This window comes from Equus przewalskii, chromosome 12 (assembly GCF_037783145.1).
Source record: "Equus przewalskii isolate Varuska chromosome 12, EquPr2, whole genome shotgun sequence".
Taxonomy (NCBI): Eukaryota; Metazoa; Chordata; class Mammalia; order Perissodactyla; family Equidae; genus Equus; species Equus przewalskii.
Window position 1 is genome coordinate 12,520,242 of NC_091842.1, and position 10,540 is coordinate 12,530,781.

Below are 10,540 nucleotides of genomic sequence, written 5' to 3' on the forward strand. Positions count from 1 at the left end.
TTCTCAACTTTACTTCCCTTTACATGAAGGAATATGATTTGAGGGCTGGAAAATAGAGCTTTGCTCTAAAACTCTATCAATCCTCGTGATTCTACCAGCTCTTATAAAGCGAGCCACATTTACTCCCTTCAGCTTAAAAGGAACTAATGGCATTTCTTAATGTGCACAGCTTCTAAAGAGTTCCTACATCTCAGAGCACCACCTCTGAAAACACCTTCTGCTATCAATAAAGATTTTTAGTTACCTCTTTTAAAGAAAATGGCAAAAAAGAACACAAACCAAATATGTCATAAAAATGCTATAACAGAATTATTGTCCTATTTATTTTCTTAGAAGGGAAAATAAAGATATTCTTGGTTCACTGATCACTCAAGTCAACTCGCATGTTCTGATAATGTCTATTTCAGATGAGAAAAACAAGAAAACCCAGAAGATGTTGGAGAGTAATTATACCATGCCAACTGAGTTCCTACTTGTTGATCCACAGAGGTAGATACCTCTCAGAGTCCCATTATTCTTGGTATTTCTCATAGTATATACACTAACCGTGGTGGGGAATATGGGTTTAATAATCCTAGTTGATATCAGTTCAAACCTTCAAACCCCCATGTACTACTTTCTGAGCAACTTGTCTTTCTTAGACATCAGCTATTCTGTAATAATGGCCCCTAAAATGCTGATGAATTTCTTAGCATCCAGGAAAAGCATCTCTCCCTACGGCTGTGAACTACAGATGTTTTTCTTTAGTTGTTTTCCTGATGCTGAGTGCCTTAGCCTGGCAGCAATAGTATACGACTGCTATGCAAACACCTGTAACCCATTGCTCTAATCTACACTTATGTCTAGGAGAATCTGTACCTGCTTCAGTGTGTTGATACGCTTCAGTAGAAGTCTGACTTCGATGGTACATGTCTGCCTCACATTCAGGCTGCCAGTTTGTGGCTCCAATATTATCAATGATTTCTTTTGTGATATTCCACCTCTCCTGGCTTTATCGTGTGCAGACACCATATCAACAAGCTTCTGCTCTTTGCCTTGTGTGGCTTCATCCAGATCAACACTTTTGTGGTCGTATTTATCTTTATTTCTGTGTCCTTATCACTGTTTTGAGCATCAAGTCCTCAGGTGGCAGAAGCAAAACATTCTCCACCTGTGCTTCCCATCTCATAGCAGTCACCCTATTCTATGGAACACTCTTGGTTGTGTACTTACATCCCACCACCAGCTATTCCCTAGACACTGAGAAGTTGCAGTGTTTTATACTGTTGTCTTTCCCATGTTTCCACAATAATCTACAGCTTAAGAGACAAGGATGTAAAAAATGTCCTCAAAAAGCTATTAGGAAGAAACTAGACTTTCAAATAAATAAGAATTTAAGTCGTTTAAGAAAATTCAAAGCATAGACTGCCCTACCATTCTCATCATCAGCATTATGTCATGAATACCTTATATGTCAACTATTTTAAATTTATCATCTTTTTTCCATAAATAAAGATAACGTTTTATCCTCAGTAGTTTAAAATGCTTTTGTATTCTCTTATAAAAATGTTTTTTCCAAAATTTCTCTACTCTGTGAAACATTCCTGAATTAAAATAAACAGTAATAACTGCTCTCCAATTATTTTTCACAAAATACTTTGTACATTGATTCATTATATTTTTCATCATGTTGTATTGAAGCCATTTGTTGATTGTCTATCACCCCATCCATATTAGAAGCTCCTTGGCAGCAGGAAATATGTATCTTGGCTTATTTTTCCAACATCGATAAAGTACCTTGTATGGCATATCCTCATTACATGTGCGTGTAATGGATGAATCGATTGGATGGATGGATGGATGAATGGATGGAGAGGTGGATAAGTAACTGTAGTTTTCTGTTTTGGGGAAAATAAGTATAGATTCCGCACTTACACACCATTTACAACCAGGGAAATTTGATGTTACTCATTATGGGCGATGGTGGTTTCACTGGCTCTCAAGAAATCAGATAGAATGCACATAGCAATAGTCTCTTAAGTATTAGAACAGAGTGAAGTTACAACACATTGTTTCTCTGGGCTAAATTGATTACTGTAAGAGATCCTCTACTCTTCTATTCACAGTAGGTCTATGTGAAAACTAAACAAGTTTGTGAAGATCATCAAGATCGTAAACCATGTATATTACCAATTATTTGCACTTATGTTATTGACTTAATCTTTGAGGTTCTATCTTTAAGAAGAGGTGAGCAATCGCTGTGATGATTTTATTCTGTAAATTGACAATGCAAATCAATTGACATATAAGCATTTATTTCTCTGGGATGAATTTTGATGATTAAATTATCAACATTTTCTGTGGTTACCTTTGATACTTCAGTCTTCATTTGTTTTTTGTTTTGTGTTGACAAAGTTGAAAGAATAAATTGTATACATGTGGATGTGTAATATTGTATATTTTGTAGTAATTATGAAAATATAAAAGATTAGATTACTTTATACTGGATATAACTCTATAAATGGAGAGAATAACATATTGCTCATGGAAATGGGTTGTTTTGAGGAGTAAATGAACTAATGTAAGTGAAGCTACTAGTATATGTATGATTTGAGAGTTACATGATCAAATATGTATAAATCTACTAGGCTATATGTAAAGTCCTTAGACAGTGCCTGTTACAATGTAATGGTATATAATTGTTCATTATTTTATGATTACTATATTACTATTTGATTTTCAGACAAGAGTTAAAGGTTGATTCCCTAGAAGAAATTAGACGTTTTTTAAATATCTGTGAAGCATCCCAAGTGTTCTGAGATGTTACCAGAAAGCAAACATTGGAACTGGATATTCAGTTTAGTGACTCTTCATCAGATTAAAACAATTGACCTACTATGAAGACTTAGAGTACAGAGTACAATGCCATTCATTTGTTCTTGTTTTTTGAGTAGTTTCTGAAATTTATGGGTTAATTTGTATTGTTCTTTCAATTTTATTCTACTCTCCTGTTAACATTGACAAGAGTATTGTGGAATGAACTGATGCCTTCTAGTCATTCACCCATTGTGTTAATGGACATGCATTTGTATGAAGAAGCCCATCAGCTTCCTTAAGAGGGACCTATTAAAGTTAAGACTTATTTTTAATTTTCCAAAATAAATTAGCTTAAGATAAGTAAACGGTAATGTATTTGTAAACCATATAATTGTTAAGAGTTGATCTAATCCAGAGTTTCTCAAAGCAGCACTATTGACATTTTGGGTCAATAATTCTTTGCTGGCGGAGGAGGCCTGCTGTCCATTTAGTGTGTTGAGCCGCATCCTGGCCTCTACTCACTATCCTCCCTATTTGTGACACCCACCACGTATCCAAACATTGCCATGTGTCCTCTTGGAGGAAAAATTATCCCTGGTTGAGAACCGCTAAACTTGCTCAAGAGGGATTCTTTGTCCGCAAGGCAAATGAAACCCCTAAGACTGAGGTCACTGCCTGGCTATATCAGAATAATAACTTGGTAAAAACATCTCAGATGTGATTTTGTTAATTTTGTTATGCATTATTTCCCTAATTTCATTTCATTTCTAAGATCTACTTCAATAATATGCACAAACCCAGAAAATTCCCGTCACTTTTCACAAAAACCCAGCTCTAAGTCCATTTTTGAATTACATATTTGAAATTAGTTTCACAAATATGATCAACCTGAAGATCTAATCTACCAGATTCTCTTCAAATTTGTGTTTTATGAGTTTAAGTACATAACTTCTATATTAAATCTAGCTTCTTGGATCAAAAATATTCATTTGTTATGAAGCAGTTAAACCATCTCAACAAGTCAGGGATTTCATCTCAGACGACTGAAGCTGTTTATCAGTCAAGAGATTTCTGGCTAGCATCCAGGATTGTCTTCTTGCCGTTGACACTGATCCCTTGTTAGAGTTATTGTGACAGTGATTCCATAAATTATGAAGGCGTTGGTTTAAACATGTGCCATTGATTTCACTACATTTAATCATAGTAGTTTCTTTCCCGTTTTTAATCTGCAACCCTACTCCATTACGTAACTAACTCCATTCCTCTACTGACTGTTTTGTTGGATTTTTAAGTTCCTTTTTCTCTTATTACATGGTAATATCTTCTCTTTTATATCTAAAAACACTCTAATGTTGTTCTATGGGGGGTCTATATACAACTGTATATAATTTTGTGCATTGATTTTTGTACATTATTTGGATTGATATGAGATTTATTTATCTGCACGTTATAACTTACTCTGGTTTTATGCCAAAATAACTGACATGCTAATAAATTAACAAAAGAACTTAACACCACCTGCCACCCTCTCCCAAGCACACAAATGATGGATGTATTATCTATTTGATTGAAGAGAGCTAAATGTAAAATTATGTGAAAAGCTAATAAACCTATGTGAAATTTATGCAAAATCTCCACACTGTTTCATGTGTCTACTGCTTTAGTGGAACGGAAGCTACAAAAGGAACATGACATGATTTATATAATGCTTATCATAACACTATGACATTTATTGAATTATTAGAGAAAAGCAAAGCATACATTTTTATATAAAAAAGCCAAAAAGAGAATATAAAATTCAATTAATTCTGTGTGTGTAAAATCTCTCATAAAGATTCAATGTGAATGACTGTTAAGGGTTTGGAGTGTGATGCCATGCACTAGTTTATACCAACTGCATAATGAATCAATGAGATTGACAGAGCATGTATGAACATACCCACTTTACAAGAAAGAAGGCCATTTCAACTATCATTAGAACATGGGAACTCTTGCCTGAGTATCATCGATGTGATCAGAACACTTTTTTTAGTTCCTGTAATTGCATTGATTCTCTGTATTGTGACTTTATCTCAAGACATTTGAGTTTTAGAAAGCACTCATTTTTTTCTAAGATTTTAAAAAATATTTAGAAAATACTCATTTTTTAAAAAGATTTTAAAGGTAAAGCCAACATCTATTGCCAATCTTCCTTTTTTTACTACCCAAAGGCCCCAATACATAGTTGCATATTCCAGTTGTAGGTCCTTCTAGTTGTCCTATGTGGGATGCTGCTTCAGCAGGGCTTGAGGAGTGCTGCTAGGACCATGCCCAGGATCTGAACTGTTGAAACCCTGGGCCGCCAAAGTGGACTGTGCAAACTCAACCACTTAGCCACAGAGCCAGTCCTTAGAAAACACTCATTTTAAAAACTGTTTTATTTATGCAAGAAAGTACACTTCATCAAAGTGAAAGCAGAGGCATCTAGTGAACAATGACTGGGAGGACCTGCAACTGTGTCATTAGTTCCAGTCTTAAGGGACCAGAAATGATGCTAATGACCATGCGGGGGCTTGAGATTCCCTTCTGCACCATGAGCTGTAGTTTGTGTCCCCAAAAGAAGGGAACCTAACATGAAAACTCTCTCCTCTCAATGATGAGTCCTTTAAGAATTGTGGAGGGGCCAGCTCCGTGGCCAAGTGGTTAAGTTCGCGCGCTCCGCTGCGGCGGCCCAGGGTTTGGATCCTGGGCGCAGACATGGCACCGCTCGTCAGGCCACGTTGAGGCGGCATCCCACATCCCACAACTAGAATGACCTGCAACTAAGATATGCAACTGTGTACATGGGGGGTTTGGGGAGATAAAGCAGAAAAAAAAAAAGAAGAATTGTGGAAACCTGGGCTTCTTCACTAGATAGTCTGCTTACTCAGGGTTTTGCTTAGTTATGTGTTTGTTTAGGAAGTAATAATGGAGATTTATTTTAAATTTTTGATATTTCCTATCTACCCACACTAAAGGAATCTGTTACCAGCTGTATGCCGGGAGCCGTGGCTACATCATTTGATCGGCTGTTTGACAGTGTCCAGCCGATTAACGCTGAGCGGTGCAGGGTCGCCCCTTGGTGAAGAATAACTGGCCGGCCCCTCACATAGTTCTGAAACCTGTGCTGCTTCTAATTGCCCTTCATTCCTTTTCCTTTCTTAACCTCTAGTTTTCACTCCTTTGGGTGGCTGCTTGGGAGGCACTACCTCCTGGGAAAATTAGATACAGTATGAGAATGTGACCACCTGCAGGTAACTTTCAAGATATTTTTCAGTTAATTATTGGAGGAGCACACAGTCCCATTTGAGACAAGCAGAAAGGAATCCTGCCCAGATAAGATGTCGAATTAGGTTTATGGCCTCCATCTGGTTAATGTTTCCTTCTCCCTCCAGTTCTTTGTCTAAATATATATATGCATCATCCTTCTAAGTTTGCTGGTTAATTGGATGATCAAGAAGTATCTACATATTATTCTTGACCTTCTGCTTTCTGTTAAAATGTTATAGAGGTTTTCTCCTAAAAGCAATAAATAATAAATAATTGATGAGTAGAAGGGCCGAGGGGTGCAGGGACGCCCCTCGGTGAAGAATGGCCGGCTGACACCCTGATATTTTCTGAATTATATGCATGCTTTCTAGCAAGGTTATGTCTATACTTATTTCTGTTTTTCATTCTTGAAGATATATAGTTTAGCTTAGCTTTTCAGCCCTTTACTTTACTAACAAAATGATACTTTCTCCGGCAGTGTGCTTAAGGGACTGTTAGCTCCACAATCTAAAAGACAAAGGAATGCTTCCACCCCCTAAAGGGCACGAAAAAGTAAAGATGTTTAACTGCCCGCTGAGAATGCAGATAGCCCTGGGGATAAGACACCCTGGAGTCACCTTTTGTTCCCATTAACCATCTACACTAATGGCGTAAACGATTGAGGGAGGCAGGGATGGCTCCACCAGGGTGTAACCAGACGGACTGCTGTCCTGTCCGGAGGCCTGGACCTTCTCTCTTTGATTTAACTTTACCATGAATTACAACAGATACCCAGGTACCTATCTCTTTTTGCTTAGAGACAACAAACACTAGTTAATTGTGGAGAAGACTACCATTAACCTTATGCTATATAGAATAGAATGCTAATAAATATTCTTGTGCTCGTTTTTTACTTCCTTATCTCTCTGAGAATATTTGTAGACCTATTTCCGTACTAATCCTGAAAAATATATAAACGACACTTGTGCACAGTAAAGTTGGACTTGCTAACACCAACCCAAGTCTCACGTCCCCTTTATTTTCCCCTCATTGCGCCGACGCCGTCCATCCCCCAGGAACCTGGACTCAGCCGGGGCGGGACCCCGGCAGCTGTATGATTTCATTATTGTTCCAAAACAGCCAGAAAACAATTTCCTAACCTGTGATTTATTTATCTTTCAAATATTTTGCTCTTATTTTATGGAAAAAGGGCAATATTTACATAATACCTGTATCCAACATTTTCATTTGTACGTGTATGTATATGTGTGTGTCTGTGGTATTTAATATTTGGTTTATGTAGTAACTTAAGGCTGCTTGATGTACATAGACAATTCCCTGGGATGGACTGTCTGCAAATTGTAATGTATTGTAGCTATATCACATGGAAAATAATTTCTTCCTAATCTTATAAATAAGAGTTTTTGGAAATATTTTCTATCTAATTTTACTTTGTGATTCCAATAAAAACATCTTAAGAATTATTTTCTAATTTCTTTGAGTTTGTCACTACATCCTGTCTGTAAACACGGGTGTTTGATTCCCAGAGCTCGGGGTGGCTTTTGCCACAACAAGCTTCTACTTCTTCCCAGGACAGCTCGGGTGTGCTGAATAAATTAGTCTGCGAATCTATGGACATTATTTTTAAGTCAGACTATCTAAGCTATATTTTGGGTTTTTCAGTATGTCTAGGTTATTGTTGATAGTGGGTTTTTAGTTTTTTATTTGTGACTGTTTAAGTTTTTTGTGCGTATTTTATTTTTTTGCTTCTTTTGTTTTAGAAACAATTTTTAGCCATAAATCTTCTGTATACAGCATTTTAAACATGTATATAGTTATGAAATTATAAAACTAGGGTGAACTTATTATGCAGCATATAACATTTCACATAACACTTTGTTACTTATTTGTATATACTTGATAATAACATGAAAAAGAACATGAATGATAAGTGAAATAGAATACTGACATACAATAGTTTATAATAAATTAATTTATAAATATTAGGTCAACATAATCATATTTTGTGGGCAAAGCTTCAAGAGAGCATGCAGTGAGATATTTCCATAGCTTTTTATTTCTTTGGGAAAGATTAGCCCTGAGGAAACACCTACCACTAATCCTCCTCTTATTGCTGAGGAAGGCTGGCCCTGGGCCCACATCTGTGCCCACCTTCCTCCATTTTATATGTGGGATACCTGCCACCGCATAGCTTGATAAGCAGAGCTTAGGCCCACCCCCAGGATCCAAACTGGCAAACCCTGGGCTGCCAAAGCAGAGCCTGTAACCACTATGCCACTGGGCTGACCGCAACTTATTTCAGTTTTGATGAACAACCATGGACCTAGATCGTGGAGAGAACATCATTTTGAAAATCATTAACTTTTCTGATAGACATTTGGCTGAGTTCTCTTCTTTACTATAATAAAAATGCTTTTAACATTGTGATGTCTCTCACCAATAGTCTGTCACCAACAGTCCTTGATCACTGACAATTATATATTTTCTAATAACCCTTTGAGTCATAAATCAAAAAGAAATTACTTTGAAGGAATTTCTTACTTTTTAAAGCAAACAAATGATGAGGATTTTTAGGCTGCTTAATTTTAAAATGGCTTATGATGAGGATTTTTAGACTGGTTAGTTTTAAAACTACAGATGAGATTCAGGCTCCAAGGAGTGGAATTTGTTTGCCCCTTTGTTGGGAAACATTTACATTTCTAAGGGAAACCTCTATCTGTGAAGATGCCTCCCTCTCTGTGCCAGGAAGAGGGGGGGATGGTCTTATCTCTAGAGGCTCTTGGTCAATGCCAGAGGCAAGAACTTAAGTTGGTTGCTGTCTGGCAATCTCATGTAACTGGTTTAGGGTGGTGGTGTCTAACCTTTCTAACCTTTACTTAATCCGATTTGATTCTTGTCTAAAAGTCATGGGATCACCCAATGACCAGACCCCACCCGCACTGATACCATTTTAACTTTTTTTCATGTTCTTTCCTTTGTCTTGTAAAGAGATGAATCATATACCTATGCCTTATAAAATTAGCCCTAACCCTCAACTCGGGGCAGCAGCAGAAGCTCTGACTGCTCGTGGGTCCTGTCCCCACGCACCAGCTCTGCCTGCCCATGGGTCCTGTCCCCATGCCAGCAGGGGCAGCAGCAGAGGCTCTGCCAGCCCATGGGCTCTGTTCCCATGCCAGCGGGGGCAGCAGAAGCGGTGGCAGCAGAAACTCTGACTGCCCATGGGTCCTGTCCCCATGCTATTCTACTCTCTAAATAAAAGAGCACTACTGCCAGATCTTGAGAGTCTAAGAAATCTTTCTTTCGACTCCTCGGCTCACCGACCCCGCATCAACAAATACCTTTATTTTGTCCTGACATTTGAAGATATTGATGTGAAAGTTGGAAAAATTGGATTTGAGCATACCATTAGGTTGTAGAAATGCTATTTCCAGCATTTAGTATTTATATTCCTAACAGAATTTGCACACGATTAGTATTTTAAGCAGCCTTTTATCAGGAAGACGACACTGAGTTGTAACAAAAGCCCTACATTTAGAGACAGAATGATTCTGTGTTCTAGTTCGAATTCTAACAGCATGAGAGCAAATCAGACCTTGACATTTGGTAACTTTTGATGCGGGGTCGGTGAGCCGAGGACTTGAAAGAAAGATTTCTTAGACTCTTAAGATCTGACAGTAGTGCTCTTTTATTTAGAGAATAGTATAGAATAGCATGGGGACAAGACCCACGGGCAGGCAGAGCCGCTGCTGCTGCCCCCGCTGGCATGGGGAGAGGACCCATGGGCAGGCAGAGCTGGTGCGTGGGGACAAGACCCACGGGCAGTCAGAGCTCCTGCTGCTGCAAAGTTGGGTGGAGAGTAAGGCTAAATTTAAGGCATAGGTATGTGAGTTATCTCTTTACAAGACAAAGAATATGTAAAAAAATTAAAATGGTATCAGTGCCCGTATGGTCTGGCCATTTGGCGGTCCCACAACTTTTAGATAAGAATCAAACCGGATTGAGTAAATGGCAGAAGTCACTGCTTGAATTTTATCCTCAGCTAAAGACAAAGGAGGATTTGTGTGCGTGTGTGTGTGTGTGTGGGGGTGGTCAGTTACATGAGGTTGCCGGACAGTAACCAACTTAAGTTCTTGCCTTCCCCATTAAGAGTTTCTAGGGATAAGGTCATCTCTCTTCTTCCTGGCACAGAGAGGGAGGCATCTTCACAGATAAAGGTTTCCCTTAGAAATGTAAGTGTTTCCCAACAAAGGGGCAAACAAATTCCACTCCTTGGAGCCTGAATCTCATCTGTAGTTTTAAAACTAACCAGCCTAAAAATCCTCATCATAAGCCATTTTAAAATTAAGCAGCCTAAAAATCCTCATCAACTCTTTTCTCTGTTTACAGTTTTCTCTATGAGGTCAATAGATAAAGTTGTGTGTGGAAATCTTACTGATAACTTATTGGAGTCACATTT

The 10,540-nt window shown here is 38.0% G+C and overlaps 1 pseudogene; it reads left to right on the top strand.

The window, feature by feature from the left end:
- The first annotated feature begins 433 nt into the window (after positions 1 to 433).
- LOC139074965 (olfactory receptor 5AS1-like) lies at positions 434 to 1,353 on the top strand (annotated as a pseudogene).
- Positions 1,354 to 10,540: the final 9,187 nt, after the last annotated feature.